This window comes from Centruroides vittatus, unplaced genomic scaffold, assembly GCF_030686945.1.
Source record: "Centruroides vittatus isolate TY-2023 unplaced genomic scaffold, ASM3068694v2 scaffold_944, whole genome shotgun sequence".
Classification (NCBI taxonomy): Eukaryota; Metazoa; Arthropoda; class Arachnida; order Scorpiones; family Buthidae; genus Centruroides; species Centruroides vittatus.
The window spans coordinates 1,337,449-1,359,957 of NW_027122722.1; positions in this window are offsets into that span (position 1 = coordinate 1,337,449).

The following is a 22,509-nucleotide window of genomic DNA, read 5'->3' on the forward strand; positions in this document are numbered from 1 at the left end:
CAGGTAAAAGATTTTGAATTCTAGATTTCTCATTAGTCATTAATACCTTGACTAGAAAACTTGATAAAGCAGATTCAATAGTAACTCTTTATCAGTGAAACCAATCATTAAATTTTCTTCAGTTTCGTTTATTTATCAAGTTTTTAGTTTTAAAACTTTAAGATTGTTAAATATCATATTTCATTAGTTTTATTATAGCTGTTCAGTATTTTAGAATGTTAACAATAATTTGGTTTACTTAGATGTACTAATTTACATTCATATTTTCTATTTGTTTCAGGTATGGTTGGCACAAGATACTGAAAACAGAAAACTTTGTCCCAATCATTCTTGTCACTCTCCAATCCAAAAAGATGGTGGCTGCAATCATATGGTTTGTTGGAAGTGTCGAAGTCACTTGTGTTGGCTTTGTTTACGGATTTTTTCAGATGAAAAGTCAGTTTATAATCATTTGTCTTGTTATGTTCATAACCAAAATCGATACGCTTAACTGCCTTAGGAGACTTTTATTGTGACAAATGTGTAATTTCTTTTAATTATGAAACTTGTATTCTTTTAAGTGAAGTTATTTGTTTTTATAATTTTTTTCTGAAATTTTTATAATTAGATAATTTTATATATTATAAATGTTTTTTAATTATCTCTTTTTGTTAAGAAAATGTTTATGCAAATAAAAAGTAAAATAGTTGCAATAACAATGTTTTATTTGAATTTATATCCAGCTCTCTATCAGAGAAACATTCAAAATAATCATCACAAATTCAATTATCCCGTTCCGTTAATTTTTCTTTTTCTTAATTGGATTCTCTCAATCAGGACTTCAGAAAGTCAAAATTTGCTAAAGGGCATGGCAAATTTTACAACTTGTACTTCTTTTGTTATACAAAAGTTATTATTTTTCGAGTTATAAATAAAGATTAAAAATAAATTATGCAAAAATAATTTGAAGCTAGCTGTAACAGATATATAGTCTAATAAATGTAAATTGACTTCTTTTTAAAGTATTATTATATAGATATCTAAACAAAGTGATTTATATTAAGAAAAATATGTTTTACTCGTTGGCTTTAATATGTTATAGATAATAAATATCAGTTTCGTGCTGATAAGCCTCACCTTCAGAGCTATGATTAGAAGTGTAATGCTTACTGGTATGCAATGAGTTACAAAAATTTTTTATGTATCTAATATTATATTAAACGAAATAGCAACATAAATTCAAAGTACACATTTAATTTTATAGTTTGAAGAGAACAGAGGTGACATTCGCCTTAATTCAGCGTTATTACAAAACGGGTTTAATAGAGACAATTTGGAAAATAAAGTTATTAATATTGAAGGAGAATCAAAAACGTTTTAGATTTGTCCTACAATAGACTGTTGTAAGACAGATTTAATAATTAGATATTTTATAAACTACGAACTCGTAAATTTTAATATAAATGTCAGAATTCGTTAAATCTCAATAATCTCTTTCAAACGAATTATTAAACTATTATTAACTCTGCTTTTTTCCCTTACATTAATATTACTTATCACATTCATTTTTACGTAAACAAAACAATATATTAGGGCTTATCATACACAAGCAACCAAATATTTAAGCCATCATTAACTAAATTAGTTTATTATATAGTAATTTTCAATGATAGAATTTTACTGTAATCAAATTTTTAAAAATGGTTGCTCGTGTATAAACTCTAATATATTGTTTACAACTTTTATTTGTGTAAAAATGAATGTGATTAATAATTTTAAAAATTGTTTTAACTGTTCAGAACTGAAGAAATGTAGTTTTGTAACTGTTATTACGGGATGTAAAAACATACAAATATAGTATACAATCTGTCTGAACTTTGGTTAGTTTCTTAAATATAGCACTAATAATCAGCTGATAACGAGAACAAACATTTCTAAAACTCCACATTTATATTATTTACAATGTGTGTCTTTATCTGCGTTTGTTATATCGAGACAATAATCTTTCACAAATTAACAGTGAAATTTATTTTAAAACTAGCAGATATGCCCGGCGTTGCTCGGGCAAAAGTAATGATAGAGAAGATTAAGATTATTACGTTATAGTCACAAAAGAAAAAGAGTAATTTCATCAACAAACTAAATATTTCTAATGAAAGGTCGAATTTGAAAATCGAATATTGTAATATTGTTCGATTTTCACGACGTGTTCTGATTATATCGTTCGATTTTCATCGAATGTTCTAAAGAAGAAGGGTCGAGAAAAACCGAATCAATCTGTTTAAATTTGAAAATCAAATATGTTCTAACATATTACTCTTTTTTTTCTCTCTCTTTCTAGCGCCCGTGAATCTTGCACGTCGCTTTCTCTTGTTCTCCATTGTTACTTAACACTTTTATTGATACTTAACACTTCCATTGTTGATGGAAGTGTTAAGCTTTAATCCTGTCCCTCTTTCGAAAAATCCCTTCTTAGTGTGCGTTTTTGTGACCGTAACTATGAACCGTAACTATGTACCAAATGTCAACTTTTAACTCTTAACCGTTTGGGCTCTTAACATTTCCATTGTTACGTAACACTTCCATTGTTGACACTTCCATTATTACTTCACACTTCCATTGTTGCTTCACACTTCCATTGTTACTTAACACTTCCATTGTTGATGGAAGTGTTAAGACTTAATCCTGTCCCCCTCCCCGGTGGGAGAGGAATTTCGAAAAATCGCTTCTTAGTGTGCGTTCTCTTAACATACCCTAACTGCGTACCAAATTTCAACGTTCAACTCCTAACGATTTGGGCTCTGCGCTGATTATTATTATTATTATTAATATTATTATTATCAACTCGTCTCGATTATATATATAGATTAGACACTATTTAACCTCAATAACTTGTTTTCTAAATTTGCATCCCGTATCCCAACTTCGAAAAACATGACCAATGTAAAGTTTTTTTTTAAATACATTAAAATTGTTTTTTTGTAGAATAGAACAAATTTAAACATATGCCTAAATGTCTTAAGTAAATAGAGGAAGGTGGGGCAGGGTGAGGACGTTAAGGTTTGAAAAGCGATAAAATGGCAACCACTTTAATGAGAACAATATTTTTTTTTATCAGCAACTACAACATTTGGTAATATATAATACAAAATTTAATTTTTGTAAAACGTTTTTGAAAACAAGATAATTTAATATTTTAAAATTATATGTAAATGCACCATCTTGCCCCACTCATGGGGTAAGACGGGGGTATTATTTTTATACACAACAAGGACAAATTAAAATGATTAAACTGTCGTTTTCTTCAATATGGGCACAAGAAAAGTGTGCCCGTTTATCACAACGGCTACATTTATTATTATTTTCCGAATAAATAAATATAAAAGTTTGAACTTACTCGTATTAGAAAAAAACAAAACACCTTATGTTGCTGAGAAAAAATTTAATAAACAACGCTGCAAACGTTTTCAGCCAAACCTGTTGGCTATCATCAGGCTAAACATATTCGAATGCACACAAAATGGAACAAAAATTTAAATACAAATAAAATAACGGATAAAATATACATATAATAAAAAAATAATAATAAATAACAAAGAAATATAAAAATATAAATACCGATAAAATAACGAATGAAAATAACAATAAATAACAATGAAATATAAAAATATGTATAGGTTAAATAAATAAATATTAAGCCATTACATAATAATAAATTACATGAAATTCTAATAAATGCAAGATATGCAATGATAACAAAATCAAGGCATTAAATTAAGAGCTCTCAAATCTTTTAATTAAATACTTCCAGGCTGAGGGCAACTTTTCAGCATCCCTGGCATTAATGCAGGTATTATGCAATCTCCTTTAAAATATTTCAATTTTCTCGGCGCTAAACGCTAAAGTCGGGGAATGTACAGGTTTAATAATGCCTGCTTCGCCCCATTTGACTATCGAGTTCTTCAACCTGCGTTATCTGAGATAGAACTGTGGCGTTAGATCTTTTGCTGATGTTGTACCTGTGTTCCCTTAATCTAATCCCTAGGTTACTATTAGTGACCCCAATGTAGTTTTTATAAATGCCTAGTTCTTGGTTTTCATAAGGAATTTTGTACACTCCAGCCATTCTTTCTTTATCAATGTTGTCTTTGTCGTTTCTTAATAACTTGTACGGGTTGGGAGCCCTCTTGAAAATTAATTTTGAATTTTTGCGGGCTGATATTTCCTTCATGATAGCTTCTTTCTTTCTGTCATACGTGAACTTTGTGAATTTGCCGAAATCCCCTCTCTGAGCTTTTGTTTTGTTAATCTTGTAGTTTTTGATTAGTGCTGTTACCATATCCGCCCTGTACCCTAGAGTTCTAGCGATATGTGATATTCTGTAGATTTCTTTTTGTCTATCAACCACACTACTGCAATAGAGAAAAGCCCTGTGAATGAGGGCACGGAAAGCAGCCATTTTGTATTGGTAAGGATCGTTAGAACGTGACGGAATGTACAGAGGGCTATGCGTCGGTTTTACGTACACTTTGGTGACAAAATGTCCTTCTTTGAATTTAATGTCAATGTCTAAAAAATGTATCCGTGAGGAACACGTCTGTTCAATCTTTAGCTTGAGGCCGTCATCGTTGTTGTTGATCTTATTAATAAATTCCTCGACCTTTTGGTCATTCTTCCATATTACCAGGACATCGTCCACGTACCTTTTAAAATATACAATGTCATTCATGAAGCCACAAAGAACACTTTTTTCCAACCTTCTCAATACAAGTTCATACAACAATCCTGACATAGGACTTCCCATTGGGACTCCTCTTTTTTGTTTGTATTGACGGCCATTAAAGGCGAAAAAAGATTCATAGCAGACAAGGTTAGCTAGCTCTATCAAATCACTACTGTAATTTGCCAAATCTGGGCTCTTGCTATGCATGAAATCTAAAAGCGCTACTTTGCATGACTCAATTTTTATAGAGGGGTATAAGCTCTCGTAGTCCATTACAGTTCCAACCTCATCCTCCATTAAAATTAGATCCTGTATCTCATTAACCACATCCCTGGGATCCTGTGCCACATATATGTTATTTTCGAGTTGAGAGGTGAGAAACTTGTGTAATCTCTTTTCAAGAAAAAAGGTTGGTCCTCTGCATCTTTCAACTATGGGTCTTACTTCCTTGCCCTCTTTATGGGTTTTGGCAAACGCAAATAATCTCGGCATACCTGGCCTAGGATTCCGACAATTTTTGAGGAAAGGTAATAAATTAGTGAGTTTAGCTTTTTCAAGCTTCTTAACTCTTCTGTCGACGCTATCGATAATCTTTTCGTCAACCCGCTCGCATTCGGTTTTCTGAATATATTCCTCCAATGCGTTATTATACGTTTGTCTTTTCATGATGACTAATGCTTTGCTCTTGTCTGCTCTAGTAGTGATCAAATTGTTTTTTCTAAGCCAACCTTTAGTAAGTTTGATGTATTTACTGGCATCACATCCTTTTTTCCAAGCCGTCTGGTCTTTAATGACAGTTTTCCATCGGAGATATTCTTTTTCTAAAGAATCTAGCCCAGATATTCTTCTTTCTATTTCTTGAATTGACGTTTCCCAAGATTTTGAATTTTCAGGGACAAAGTTCGGTCCCCATTTTAGAAATTTCCTGATCTTAACCGAGACTTCTACCTGGTCCCATAATATGAATGTCGAAGGATTACCCTTAGCTACTCTTGATGCTTGTTTTTTAAGGATCCATTTCATTTTCTCAATGTACTTATTCTTTAAATTCATATGTACCGTATCCGTTAACTTAACTATGCCTCGGTTAATTTCTACCAACATTTCAGGATCTTCATTGTATATAATATCCTCTAGAGTGATGAGCTCATGCAAGATACCATACTTTTTGTTCTTTGCAATTCTAATGGATTTACGAAGGCACATTAGACAAAACTTGAATTTTAACGAAGCACATTTCTTAGAAATGCTGATTCTAAATATCGACATCGGAAATACCCTGCTTTTCAAACATTCTTACAAAAATTCAAATTTGCATTCTGCCTTGTCAAGTCTTAACGTAATCTTCCTATATTTCTTGTAATATTCCACCGGTGCCGCCATATTAATATTACAATGAACACACTTAGCAAAATGTAAATTAGAAAAAAACAAAACACCTTATGTTGCTGAGAAAAAATTTAATAAACAACGCTGCAAACGTTTTCAGCCAAACCTGTTGGCCATCATCAGGCTAAACATATTCGAATGCAAACAAAATGGAACAAAAGATATACGAGTGAGATATTACATTTTGCTGAGTGTGTTCATTGTAATATCTTACTCGTATTTACTCTACCAGACGATACTGTCGCTTCGCGCATGCTCAGTTTTGCTATTTTGTAAGCAGACGATATTTTTTTCCGTGGTAAAAATTTTTATTTCGATTGTTATCTCACATTTTATTTCTCGTTAAGATAGTATTTAAATTTAAAAAATATTTTCATAAATAAAATAAAACGTATAAACATAAATAATAAAGTAATACCAGTAATGATAGGGAAGCTATGTTTCTGTAAGAAGTAGACTTTCAGGAGCAATCAATTAATTGCGCATCAGGGCCCGTTCGTATTCGTTTGTTCGATAAGCCAGTAAAAACCGTATACTTCTTTAAATGTATTTTTAATAGATTATCTGACGTACTTAATAAATAAGAAAGTTCAATATAATTACCTCCGTTATTAGATTCAATAAATTCCCTATGCCCTCTAAATGCCAATTCTTGCTTTGATAAAAAACATGTAACATCTATTAATTTAGATATATCTATTAATCGTAATTATCTCGTTATAATTTTCAATATTTATTTTATATTGTCTACCAATGTTAAATTCTATTCCTCTTTGATTTCCAAATTGCTTCAATTTTACGAAAGAATCGTCATTCGTCATAAATTTTATCGTCAAAATGTCGAAATTTTTTGTTGACGTATTTATATTTAATTTAGGCATTGGTCTTTCTCTTTTAATAATGTTTACTTTTTCATTATATGGTCTTAAGCCAAAACTTTTTTAAATTAAATTTTTGAATCACTAGCCACGATATAAGGGCTAAAATTAAAATTATCAGAAAAACTTACTTGGTAAAACAAAATGTACCTAGTACAAAAAATTCTTCAATTGTATGAATATACTTTTATAAAAACTTTATAATGAAATATAACTTTGTGAAGAAGCGTACATAAAAATAACAAAATATTCATTACTTTTTAAATCTTAAAACAATCCACTCAGTGAAATAGCTCCATACGAGTGGCTAATGAATGGAATCAGAGACTGTCCAGGTAGAGTGTGTGCGTGCCAAATCCCGAGGGTGCCGATACCGGTCAATGTCAAATGCCTCTTTTGTCGCATTACTAGTATATCTCAAAGGACGCGACGGGGTTGTTGTAGATTTTAAACGTTTCTTCACCATAGCTGTAAAAATCTAAATATGTTAAACTTAACAGATTGTCTGTCGTTCGTTTTCTAACTAATTCGTTTTCGGACCGAGTGTCCACGGAAATTTCCAAAATTTACAACTTTTCGGTTACTCTCATTAAACTGGAAAAATTTTTGTCTTTATTACTTCTGATTTTATGAAGAGAACAGACCCCACTGTACTCGGCAAGAGATTGGTTCGGTTAAGCTTCTGTTTAAGTAAAATTTCGGCTCTTTCATCAGGGTTTTATTAATGTTTTTAATTCCATAATCGCGTAATTATTTAACTACTTCTTAAGTAGAAATAAGTCGAAACCAATTACTTTGTACTTGGATATCTGTAGTCTTGGGAAAGAAGTGGAAAGAAATTTTTATGACAACCGATAAATCGTAAATTTAAGGAAAATAAATTCTAGAGCTTTTTTTGTACCATTGTACGTCTCATTCATTAAATTTGGTTGTAAATGATGCGGCCAAAGTAACAATTAATTTTTTAACACTGTACTAGAATTGTACACGTTTTTTCTGCATCCACTTACAGATGGGACGTACTAAATCGTAATATCATCGGTTTAACATTGAAATCCGTAAGTAATATAAGATAAGAGAGCGGAATAAACGCAGAATAAATATATCAAATATTTTAATGGGTTTTTTTTAAACTCCTGTCAACTATACAGAACTATCATAAAAACATGCCAGTAAATTCCTATCGGTTGGGTAAGTTATAAATCTAGTCTAGGGTGGGAAACCTTTTTTATAACGTGGGCCAAAATAAATTTTACATTTTTTCAGCGGGCCGTAGTAGTTAATTGACGCTTTCTTGTGACTTGTAATTTTTTTTAGTCTGCAAATATGAAATAAATAAATAAAAAGTTAATTACTACATTTATTTCTCTTATCGTTTTCGAAAATTACAAAGAATTGGAAAAATTTTTCCAATTTAATAATCTATTAAGGATCTCTCGGGCCGGATAGAAACTTTTCGCGAGCCATAGCTGGCCCGCGGGCCGGGGGTTGCCCGCAGTTGATCTAGTCTACTCACGATTCACATAATCGGGCGAGGGCGGCCAAATATATAGCAGGCAGGCGGCTAACAGCCCACAACCGGTCCGGGATATATAATTGGACGCTTTATGCGTGTGTTGCTTCTACCAGCTAAACCGGGTGAGGTTGGTGCTCTGTAAAGCGCATGCGCCAATGCCTATAATCTGGCTGCTTGGAAGTTGACTGACAGGCGGCTAACAGCTCAGAACCAATCCGGAATATAAAATTAGATGCTTTATGCGTGTGTTGCTTCTACCAGCTAAACCGGTGAGGTTGGTGCTCTGTAAACCGCATGTGACAATGCCTATATAATCTGGCTGATTGGAAATTGACCCGGTTTCGACACTCCTTCTGCCACCGAATTATTCGAATATACAATAGCGATCTTATCGTTTTTTTCACACATAGTATAGAAATTTGTAAAAGATACATAATGCAGTTATAATAAAATATTAATTTTAATTAATGCAAAGTACGGTTAAAATATGAAAATTTATATTTTATAAAATACAAGGGAAGGTCATTAGAAGGTGGAATCGGCGCTTCCATCGCTTCCAATGACGGCACGCCACTGCTTTAATTCCAGTAACATAGGGTAAGTCGAAAGCGTTAGTTCGATAATGTATTAAACGCTATGTTACCAGAATTAAAGGTTAAGTAATGGATGTTCTATAGCTAATATTTCCTCAAAATAAGTAGTTTATACTTTCCTCGGAACATAAATGTAATTAAAATTTTTATCTGGATTGGCAAAAATTGCAAGAGTTCAAGGCGCGCGCGCGCGCGCGCGCGCACACACACACACACACACACACACACACACACACACACAGAGAGAGAGAGAGAGAGAGAGAGAGAGAGAGAGAGAGAGAGATTCGACGGCTTTTATATTATGTTTTGTAAATGCTAAACGAGTAAAAATCGTCATTAAGTTCGACCCTACTTTAGATATGACACACAACCTACTTTATTCCTTCATCCCGTTGATTTTTAACCACCAAAATTTAATAACGTCGATCCCCCTAATAAACAAACTTCCCTGCCAAACTTCAAAAATTTTCGACAAAAAGCACAGGAGTTATTAAGCTTCAAACAGGGTGAATAAAATCGTGCCCTTCACACTAACATCCATACAAACAGAAAAAAACCACAAATTTTTGCATTTTTAAACGTTTCAAGGCCCTTGAGCTCAAAAATGTAAAATTCTTGGAGGGGGGTAATGTTTTGACCGATAGACATACTTTTCCTTTGTTATATATAACAGAACTGCGTAAGTAATAAACTATAAATCAGATTTATTCGTGCATGTTTATACTATTCATCTTCCGAAGCTTAAGTAGAGTTCAAGTAGCTGAAAAAATTTAAAATTCAATGAAAAATCTTTAAAGCCATTAATGTCTAAAATTAAGACAAAATAGTCAAAATAGGAGCACATTTTGGAAGTCATTTCCGTTTGAATTATAGAAAAGAATTCACAAACCTTATGCATGTATAAATAATGGCATCTGCAGAATTCACACCGATAGGAAATGAAATGAAATGAAATAAGAAGAAATAAGTTTATAAAATATGCTTTTTTATTCAGAGTTTCACTCATTCACTTATCTTAGTACACAAATGCATTACGTTTTTAATTAAATGTTTCAAGAAAAAATCGAAGTTCAGTCACTTCATGGTTTTACCAGTCTGAAGTTCTGAAGTCAAACAAATGTTATGAAATTATTGTGCTGTTGCTGTGAAGTCATGGGGCCTATGACTTCACAGCATCTTTGTTTCTAATGTAAGATCTGTTCACTTAAACAAGATATAGCTTTCGCTTGTCTATTAAAGTTTTTTCACATTTCATTTGTTTATAACAGTAAAACCTCATTTTATAAGATATATACTGTAGTGCCTGGAATCACAAAACCTGCAAATTGTTTCTCGGGCAAATTAGACCGTCAAACGGTAGTTAAAAAAATTTTTTTCCGATTTCATTTTAAATAATACCGAGAATTTATTTCGATACTGACGAATCTTTCGATCAGTTTGCCATGTTTTTATGTGGAAAAGTTTCTAAAAATCTTTTTCAGTCTGTATACTCGCTAGTATACTCGCAGGATACCATGTATCGATATGGATACTCGAGTGGTATCGAAACGTCCCTACTCTGAATACGTACAGTACAGCAATACTTCATGTTATGTAATAAGGGACTGGGCCGGACATATCCGGGACAGATCGCCCACGAAAAATTCCTCTGGTTTTCCGATCGCCTGGATTCTCATAAACAGTAACTGACGACTTGACCGCCTCCGCCATGAAAATGTTCCTATTTCGGAAATCGAACTCGGATATTCTGGGTGAAAGTCACATGTTCGCTGAGCGGTCAAGGTGGCAGCCTACCGCTCTGGAGGACCCAGGGTCGAACCCGGACGAGTCCAAAAATCACCAGGGATTTTTCAGGTGGTGATCTGTCCGAATATGTCGGGCCCCTCTCTCACCAACCGGCCACCCCATTGTGGGCCTGGCCGATCCCATAGATCCCATAATAGGCTCGCTAAAAGGCTAAAAGAGGCCCTCTTCGTGCCCACAAGGCAAAAAGAGTTTTAAAAAAACGTTACTAGACCAAATGAAAACCAAATTAAAGTTGTTTAAAGTAAAAGACAACCCCAGTGGTTTTATTTTAAATTTTTCCAAACTTTTAATCATAAGCATATGTGAACATTCATGTGGATTAGCATAAGGTTTTAAATTTGACAAAAAGAAAAAAATTCAACGGCATTGACGATACCCGAAAACTAAAGCTATTCTTTCACTATCTCAATCAATGGCCAAATGGATAGAACCGTCGATCACTGGTAGTTGGTGGGAGGTTCATGCCTCACCAACGGGGCCGACTACGCGGAGTTTTCTTTATGTGTGCAACATCTAAATGGGGGTCAGTTTCCCATCGAAAATTTTTTTGAGAGTAGATCATCTACGTGTTGCGTTACCATATCCAACCCAAACTAAGCCAAATACTGTCTCAAAATAAGGATTTGTGGGCTTTTACTGTTCTCCTCGATTCAATTGATCTTTGTATTAATAACTATAATAATAGAAAATTTAAAAACTTACTGGTAAAAATTCTTTACGAAGCGTTTATGTACAGTACGTGATTTTGTTGTCTGCTTGCATTCACTTTTATAGGCTCATGTATCCGTTAGATAAGACGTTGACGAAAAGTGGATCATCATTGAGGGCTGTTTCCACCAATTGTCTCTCTTGACCTTGAAAATATCATGTGACAGATAAGCCTGTCATTGACGCACGCATTTTAACTTTACGTTTGTATGAATTACCGCTATCTGTTCAACACAGGAAGCATTTCATATAAATTACTTTTCCAAAAATGAAATTAAATATCTTATCGAATTATCTGCTAACGAATCTCTTTAATAATTAACTAACGTTTTCGGTTTCATTTGTGGCCATCATCAGATTATATCTTTCACACTGCAAAAAGCCATAATATATATATATACAGGGTGGGCCACCGAAAACGAAACAGCAGAGTGTTCGTGTTCGTCGAAGCAAATCGCTCAGACAGGTCAATTTTATTTTCGAGGGGACATCTTTTGCAATAACGTTTTTGCGATTCTAAATACAACAGACAACAAAAAATTTTAAAAACTCATTTATTTTGTATTAACTAAATAAACATTTATTTCGAAAAAAATGTTTGTTTTGTGGGGAAGTACTCGATCTTTAGAGTATTCCCCGTGCAGGAACAAAACAAAAAGAAACTTCAAAGCAATAAATCACACGCTCTATGACTCCAATGCAAGGAACTTCAAGTTTATTTTAGTCCTTCCAATCACTACTCTGTCCCTTCGCTATAACAGACACTAAAACAAAAGAAACAACACACACACAAAAAAAAAACAATCTCGCGACTCTATCGTCTACACGTCCTCTCTCCATTCTTTTTCCCTAAAAAAGACCTCTTCTTCCGTTGAGCATGCGCGATCTCCTCTCTCTCTCCTTTTTTTTCGGAAACGCGGCCCATCTTTTCTTTACCCTGCGGCCCACCCAAGAATCGCGCAATAGAACACGTGATCTTTGGACCACATATCTCCCCTTCTCCCATTAACTTTTACAACAAGAAGCTTTTACGCTATGAGGGCCTGTCCCTCCTTTACACCGTGAACCACCCAAGGGGTTGGTTACGAACCGGTTAGGCAACAGAACACGTGGTCTTCAGACCACAGTTTAGTTAATATACAGAATCGCAAAAACTATTGCATAAGATGTCCCCTCGAGAATAAAATCGACATGTCCAAGCGATTTGCTTGGACGAACACGAACACTCTGCCGTTTCGTTTTCGTTGGCCCACCCTGTATATATATTTTACTTTTTTCGGAATTAAGAGAAATACAGAAGTATTAAGATTGGTCGTAAGGGATAAAGAGAATGAGTGAAGAGAGTCAGCCTTCTCGACTGGCACTTTATATGAGCTATCAGTATAAGTATCAGTCACAGGTATTAGTTGAAAAAATAGCCTCTATGGCCCTAATAATAAATGTCTAAATTCTGTCCTAGTTGGCCCACCAGTGACCAAGTGGTCTTTGTTTCCTGAACACTGGGAGTTCAGTCGTGGGTTTGCGCCTCGCTCGGACGAGCTGGCCACCTGGAGTTTTCCGGGTTTTCTCCACGTTTGTAACGCCTAAATAGAGGCCAGTTACCCTTAAAAAGACCTTCCGGAAGGCACCCCCTCTAGGCGTTGCCATAATAAACAAAAACTGTCCTAGCCTCAAAATGGCAGACTGTATCTTTAAATTTGTCTCTTTGGGAAGAAAGGTTGTATCCCATAGCTTGGACTCGCATACCGGAAATATGGCTGTTGTTCAGATGTGGGCGCCAATTCTGGAGACGAGCCCATCAATAGTCGAGTGAATAAAGCCACTGAACACTGTAGTTGGTTGCGGATTTCGCGCCTTACCATCAGGCAGCCCATGAAGAATTTTCCGGGTTTCTTCACTTGTTTAACACCCAAACAGAGCAGTTTCCCAGAGAAAGTCTTTCTCTGGAGACATCCCCTTCGGCAGTCGTTCATGTGTTACGTTATCTTAAGCCATCCATCCAATCCAATAATTTGTACTGTACAGTATATTTGTAACAGTAGACTTCAGATCTTACGCATGTTTATAAACATTATTTGCAGTACAGTTTTTGCCGTTTTCTTCCTTTGAAAAAAAAAATATATATCTAATTTATCATCAAAACGGTTAACATCTACGGCGCATATCATTTTTATAAATCACTCTTAAATTGTTAACGAAATTCTTTCATATCATCAGTTGGACTGAAACCAAAATACATCTTAAAATACTGTATTGTATTTTGGTATACCTTATTTTATCTAACAAGATCTGCTATCATATCACAAATACAAATGAAATCAAAAGTATCGAAAATATAGTGTTTTCTAAGAAAAATATCAATAAAGAAATTTACTTTCACTATTTCTTTCGTCGTGATAATAATAGTAATAACAATTTCGTTAGCTTTTCTTGCACTTCAGATTTACCACAGAATTTACCCAGTTGTTAGAATATTGATCGGGATCAGCCGATTCCGTTCTGTTCAAATGAAAAAAGTTAATCGGATTCAAAGTCTTAATCGGGGTTAACTTTCCTCGTGTAAATGTAGTTTTATTTTTAAACTCTTTCCGCCCTATGGGCTCTAAGAAAGTCTCTTTTAGCAAGCCCATTATGGTTTCCACCAGGCCCACAATGGAGCGGCTGGATGGTGAAGGACGGGGCCCAAGATATCAGGACAGACCACCCCCTGAAAAATTCCTGGGGATTTTCGACCCGTCCAGATTCGATTCCGGGTTCCCCAGAGTGGTATGCTGTCACCTTAACCACTCGGCCACTCGGCCGTCCGTGTAAATATATTACAGTATTAGGGGATTCGCGAGAATCCCTAAGACCTGTTTTTAAAGTACCAGAAAGCTCTTAATTATGTAATTATTATACATTTACTAATTATGCCAATAAATTTATTTTTGATGTATTGTGATGAGTAATTAGTATTTTCGCGATTGAGTGATTAAGTTAAGACGTTACGTCTTATGTATTAACTGCATGTGCGATCGGAAACGTTATGTTAAACAAATTAGCTGGAAGATAAATTGAGTATTTGATAACGGTTTAAAATCCAGTTGTAACTTAATTTTTTAAAAACAAATTTCACGCGGGCACAATAATCCATTGTTTTCATTTCAATTGTGGATGTGAAATATCCTCAACTGAAACTATAAAAAAAATCAATTACGTTTCCGATATTCACTAGTAATAAAGTAGAAATGAAATACAAATAAAACGTTTTAAAATTATAATTAAAATTTAAGTCTAATGTACTTTTTCTTTTTTAAAAAAATGCAACAATTATATTCAGAAAATGAACTTGATATGTACTGTATTTACTTGTATTATAAGTAATGCAATGTTTATTAAAATACTTCATGTTTATTTCATTACAAAGATTCAATCTCTTAATTATGTAAATTAATCTTTGTAATGAATAAACGTTTTAGTTAGGACATCTGATTTGACATTTTCTAACGTAAGTGTTTAATTAACATTATACGCAATAAACGTCATAATTTTAATTTGCACTCAGTCAGTGTCATCTAGAGTACTTAGAGGAACTAAACTTGCAATTAAAAGAAAGATCCTCTGTCAGGAATTCTTTAATTGTAACACATAATGGGAAGCTGCCATTAGGCTGCCACCTTAATCACTCGGCCATCTGGCCATATACTATTTTGGTGTACAGTAAAGTAGCGAGGTTGAGGCCGAAGTTTTAAACGCGAAAACGTGTACGTCATGACCTTCCAAACGCCATTGTCAAACTTCTAGGCTTACAGGAAAGCGGTAATGAACGTCAGACGTACACGTCTTTGCTTTAAAACTTCAGCTTCGACCTCGCAAGTATGTTTGGATCTATAATAATTGTACATACAGGTAACCCCTGTATAACACGGGAATTACGTTCCAAAAATTTGCCGTGTTATGCGAATCCGTGTTATACGAAACAAAGAACTAGTACGAAAAAGGGGGTTAGGTTCCAAAAATTAAAAAACACGCTATTATATTTTCATAATTAAGATAAATATCTTTATTAAAATTTTCTTAAGTGATACATATTAATATAAATTAAATAATGTTTTCTTCGTCATCACTAAGCACTATTAACCGAGGGCGTTTTTTTTTGGCAAGTTATCCTTATCCTCTGAGCATTTTTCTGCATTATCTTCAGATCCATGCTTTACCTTTTGCAAAACGTATGTAATTTTAGATTGCCTGCTTTTAGTTAAAACATCTTTATAAATTTCCTTATATCGTGATAAGCACTATTGAAGAATAAAGCAAGTATGGAATAAGCGAAAAACATCTGAAAACAAAAGCAGAAGCGTCGAGATCTGGCAACATTGAAACAAGTTTCGAGAAGGACAATGTGTATCGACAGAAAGCGGGAAAAGAAAATTTACATACTTAAGTACTAATAGTTCACGAAAATAATCATTTTCGTGAACTATTAGTACTTAAGTATGTAAAAATTTATTACATTTCATGTTATACGAAGGATTTACCCAATTCTCTAACCGTGTCAGAGTGAATCCGTGCTATAAAAGTAACGTGTTAGACGGGGATGGTCCCAATTCTCGAACAGTGTTAGAGTGAACCCGTGCTATAGAAGTGCCGTGTTATACGAGGGTTACATGTAGTTGATATAATATCGGAAAATTTCAGCGTAACATTCCAATTTGTACAGGACATCAATTTACCAAACTTGACTTTTTTGAAAAAAATAACGCCTAACATTACTGTGTTTAAATTTCAAAATTAAAATTGACGCAAAAATTAACTAATTAATACTAAAACGATAAAATTCTCAAAGGCTATTTATTGAATACTCAAACTCCAGTATTTATCAACAGCAAAGGAACACTGACCTCTTTTGGTGGGAATAACACGTAATACAGACCAGTGGCGTGCCATCATTGGAAGCGATGGAAGCGCCGATTCCACCCTCCAATGACCTTCCCTTGTATTTTATAAAATATAAATTTTCATATTTTAACGTACTTTGCATTAATTAAAATTAATGTTTTATTATAACTGCATTATATATCTTTTACAAATTTCTATACTACATGTGAAAAAAACGATAAGATTGCTATTGTATATTCGAATAATTCAGTAGCGGAAAGAATGTCGAAACCAGGTGTTTCCAATCAGCCAGATTATACAGGCATTGGCACATGCGGTTTACAGAGCACCAACCTCACCCGGTTTAGCTGGTAGAAGCAACACACGCGTAAAGCATCTAATTTTATATCCCGGACCGGTTCTGAACTGTTAGCCGCCTGCCTGCTAGATATTCGGCCGTCCTCGCCCGATTATGTGAATCACGAGTAGACTAGATCAACGGCGGGCAACCCAGCTACGGCTCGCGAAAAGTTTCTATCCGGCCCGCGAGATCTTTAATAGATTATTAAATTGAAAAAACAACTAATTAATAGTTATTTTTCCAATTCTTTGTAATTTTCGAAAACGATAAGAGAAATAAATGTAGTAATTAACTTTTTATTTATTTATTTCATATTTGCAGACTAAAAAAAATTACAAGTCACAAGAAGGCGTCATTTATCTACTACGGCCCGCGGAAAGAATGTAAAATTTATTTTGGCCCACGTTATAAAAAAGGTTCCCACCATAGACTAGATTTATAACTTAACACAACCGATAGGAATTTACTGGCATGTTTTTATGATAGTTCTGTATAGTTGACAGGAGTTTTAAAAAAATCCATTAAAATATTTGATATATTTATTCTGCGTTTATTCCGCTTTTCCATCTTATATTACTTACGGATTTCAATGTTAAACCGGTGATATTACGATTATAGTACGTCTCAGCTGTAAGGGGATGCGTTAAAAACGTGTACAATTCTAGTACAGTGTTAAAAAATTAATTGTTACTTTGGCAGCATCATTTACAACCAAATTTAATGAATGAGACGTACAATGGTACAGAAAAAGATCTAGAATTTATTTTTCTTAAATTTACGATTTATGTATCGGTTGTCATAAAAATTTCTTTCCACTTCTTTCCCAAGACTACAGATATCCAAGTACAAAGTAACCGGTTTCGACTTATTTCTACTTAAGAAGTAGTTAAATAATTAAGCGATTAGGGAATTAGAAACATTAATAAAACCCTGATGGAAGAGCCGAAATTTTACTTAAACAGAAGCTTAACCGAACCAATCTCTTGCCGAGTCAGTGTTCTCTTCATAATATTAGATGTAATAAAGACAGAAATTTTTCCAGTTCAATGAGAGTGACCAAAAAGTTGTAAATTTTGGAAATTTCCGTGAACACTTGGTCCTAAAACGAATTAGTTAGAAAAGGAAGGACAGACAATCTGTTAAGTTTAACATATTTAGATTTTTACAGCTATCGTAAGAAACGTTTAAAATCTACAACAACTTTGTCGCGTCCTCTGATATATACTAGTAATGCGACAAAAGAGGCATTTGACATTGACCGGTATCGGCACCCTCGAGATTTGGCACACACACACCTACCAGGACGTCTCCGATTCCATTCATTAGCCACTCGTAGGGAGCTCTTTCACTAAGTGGATTGTTTTAAGATTTAAAAAGTAAAGAATATTTTGTTATTTTTATGTACGTTTCTTCACAAAGAATATTTAATTATAAGTTTCTTTAAAAGTATATTCATACAATTGAAGAATTTTTTGTACTAGGTATGTATATTCGTCACATAGTTTGTTTTACCAAGTAAGTTTTTTTTTATAATTTTAATTTTAGTTTTTATATCGTGGCTAGTGATTCAAAAATTTATTTTAAAACAGTTTTGGCTCAAGACCGTATAACGAAAAAGTAAACATTATTAAAAGAGAAAGACCAATGCCTAAATTAAATATAAATACGTCAACAAAAAATTTCGACATTTTGACGATAAAATTTATGACGAATGACGATTCTTTCGTAAAATTGAAGCAATTTGGAAATCAAAGAGGAATAGAATTTAACATTGGTAGACAATATAAAATAAATATTGAAAATTATAACGAGATAATTACGATTAATAGATATATTTAAATTAATAGATGTTATATGTTTTTTCTCAAAGCAAGAATTGGCATTTAGAGGGCGTAGGGAATTTATTGAATCTAATAACGGAGGTAATTATATTGAACTTTCTTATTTATTAAGTACGTCGGATTATCTATTAAAAATACATTTAAAGAAGTATACGGTTTTTACTGGCTTATCGAACAAACGAATACGAACGGGCCCTGATGCGCAATTAATTGATTGCTCCTGAAAGTCTACTTCTTACAGAAATACAGCTTCCCTATCATCAAATGTCACGGCACGCCACTGATACAGACATATTCGTGAATCTTTTGCGAATATTAGCGAAGAATAACCCTAATGGATAATTGGCCGCTGTTTTGGTGTCATACACGTGAAGAAAACTTCGGAAAACTCCACGTGGCAAGCGCAAACCCGCGGCCAACTACAAGTGTTTAGCGGCATTATCCAGTTGGCCACTGATGAGCAATTTACAAATATGAAGCCATATTCGTTTTCTTTTTCTTTTTTTTTTTTGTTGCCTAAAGGGCTACTGAAAAAGACTTAATCCTTGTTGACAAGTACAGTGGGTGATTGGTTAACAAACAGTTCGGATAGCGAACAAATCGGTTAACGAACACTCGCGAAAGATTTTTATGTTCGGACAACAAACACATGTTCGGTTTACGAACACTTCGCAGAACAAACATAAAAAGAAGCGACATAAAATAACGAATACCGATTGATTTTCCATTGTCATGAGGTTACAATTCGAAACCTTTCAGAGAGCGGGAGACGTCAACATCGACGCTCAACCCGATATTAATCGGATAGTATTTCCCCGAACTAGGTTTTTATTTTCTAAAGGTGAGAGTTTAACTGTCCTATCGGATATTCGTTAACGTTTTAACACGAAAATTTCGAATTTCGTTCGGACCTCACATTTACATAATTCTTTCGTGCGCTAGTTGATTTCTGTTTTCTAAATTTTTGTGAGTGCTTTTCTGAACTTATTTTTTCAAAAAGAAATTGATTAAAAAAAAAGAGCCTAAAAAGAGTGGAGTGTCAAGAATTGTGTTCACCACAGAAACCAAGCAAGAAATAATAGTCAAGGTAGAGAGTGGGCAGAAGATGTCTGATGTTGCTTTCCTGTAAGCCTAGAAGTTTGACAATGGCGTTTGGAACGTCAGTGGATTCGTGCTCGACATTCCAAACGCCATTGTCAAACTTCTAGGCTTACAGGAAAGCGGCAATGAACGTCCGACGTACACGTTTCGCGTTTGAAACTTCGGCCTCAACCTCGCTAATATCAGACGTTTCTCGATCATCTCAATTAAATTTATGATAATGAGAATGATGTAATTGTTAAATCGTTTCCGAATATCTTATACTGTAGGCAGTATGGCTTGAACAGGTCTACAGCAGGCACGATCTTAGCTAAGAAAGATAAGAATCAAGAAGACTCAAAGAGGTAAAGGAGTAACGAAAATCACATCTCAGAAACAAAGATATGCCACCCATGAAAAAATGGAGAGATTGATTTTAATTTGGATAAAAGAAAGAGAAATGAAAAAAGATGTAACTAGTATAAGTATCATTCAAGACAAAGATAGAGAAATTTTTGAAGAACTGAAGAAACAAACTCCACATTCGCCTCATGAAGAGATAGAATTCAAAGCTACCACTGGATGATTTGCAAAGTTAGAAGGAGATCTGGCATTAAACATGTGGTAATTCACGGCAGCGAGTCTGCTAGTGCAGATAAAGAAAAAGCTGAGAAGTTCTGTCTCAAATTTGAAGAATTTATTAAGAAAAAAGAAGTATAATGTCCACACATATATTCAATTATGATGAAACTGATTTATTTTGCAAGTATATGCCGAACCGTAACTCCATCACGAAAGACGACAAAAATATTCCTGGGCATAAACCCATGAAAGACCGATTGACATTACTTTTGAGAGCTAATGCTAGAAGTGATATGAAACTTATCCGCTTCTTGTCTATCACTCTGAGAACCCTAGAGCATTCAAAAAAATTCCATAATTAAAGAAAGACTGTCAGTGATGTGGAGATCGAATAAAAGGGCATGGGTCTCGCAGGCTCTTTTCAAAGAATGGCTGTTTGAAGTTTGTGCTCCAAGCATCAAGGATTACCTTCAGACCAATGAATTGCCATTAAAAGCACTGTTACTATTGGGTAATGCACCAGGACACCCAAAAGACCTTGAAGATAATTTGCTGGAAGACTTTCCCTTGCTGACAGTTCAGTTTCTGTCTCCGAATACCAATTCGTTGATTCAACCAATGGATCAAGAAATTGCAGGTTTCAAGAAATTGTACATTCGAGCACTGTTTCGTTGGTGTTTCGAAGCATGCCAGTTATCCTCAACGATGACAATAAAAATTTGGAAAGAAAAATTTGATATTCTTGAAGCCATACGGCTCATTCAAAAGGAATGGTCATAAATCACTCAACGACAGTTGAATTATGCTTGGCAAAAGCTGTATCCCTCCTGCATTCAGGGAGAGAGATGACGTCCCTGAAATTATGGATGAAACTGTGACAACTGCTAGAGATCTGGAATTGGAGGTAAATGAAGATGACGTTGAAAAGCTCACAATGGAATCTGAAACTGATCTGACAACAAAAGAACTCCAAGAACGCTTGAATGAAGAACACCAAGAAACTCAGTGAGATGTGTTTTCCTCTGAAAAAGAAGAAGACGAAAGAGGATCAATGCCGACATCTGCTATTAAAGATCTTTAGAAGAAGTGGGAGGATGTGAGGACAATGGTCTTAGAATGGCATCCTAACCAGATTGAGGTTATTAGGCTTGGAGATCTCTACGACGACAATGCTATTAATTACTTCCGAAAAATCCTGAAGAAGAGAGAAAAGCAAACGACATTTAATAGATTCTTTAACATCCCACAATCGGAAAAACAACATGACAGATAAAAATGCAAGATTATGTATATATGTATTTTTATTATTACATGTAAATAAACATAGTAAGAAAATATATAAGTTTTTTTTATTTTTTCAGAACGAATTAACTAGGTCTCCCGAACGAATTAATCAAATTCCCATGAAAATCTATGGATAAATCAATAATCGGTTAACGAACTATTCGGATAGCGAACACAACCTTGGAACGGACTATGTTCGTTAATCCACTGTATTTATGTATGTTTGTTGTATTTTTTCAATATACAATAAATATACATATAATATACAAAATATATATCATATTACGATAAAAATATTTTAAGAGTGAAATTTTAAATCAATTTAAAGCTTTTTTCTTTATCGTAATTAGAAAGAAGAATTAACAAACACTCAATAATTAATTTAAAAATTAAATATTCTAAAAAGAAATTCGAAAAATGTAGCCAACTGGGATAATCAAAACTTTCTGAGAAATTAGCGAGGTTGAGGCCGAAGTTTTAAACGCGAAACGTGTACGTCAGACGTTCAGCGCCGCTTTCCTGTAAGCCTAGAAGTTTGATAATGGCGTTTGGAACGTCAGTGGAATCGTGCTCGACATTCCAAACGCCATTGTCAAACTTCTAGGCTTACAGGAAAGCGGCAATGAACGTCCGACGTACACGTTTCGCGTTTGAAACTTCGGCCTCAACCTCGCTAATATCAGACGTTTCTCGATCATCTCAATTAAATTTATGATAATGAGAATGATGTAATTGTTAAATCGTTTCCGAATATCTTATACTGTAGCATTATGGCTTTCAGTCTACAGATCATTCATTTCAAAAATTAAACGATATGAAAGATCAATTTAAAATCGGATTTTTCTCTCATAAACTAAAAATTTTTGTTTTACATTTAGATAATCTGGGAGAAATTAGGGCTACTTTCATAGG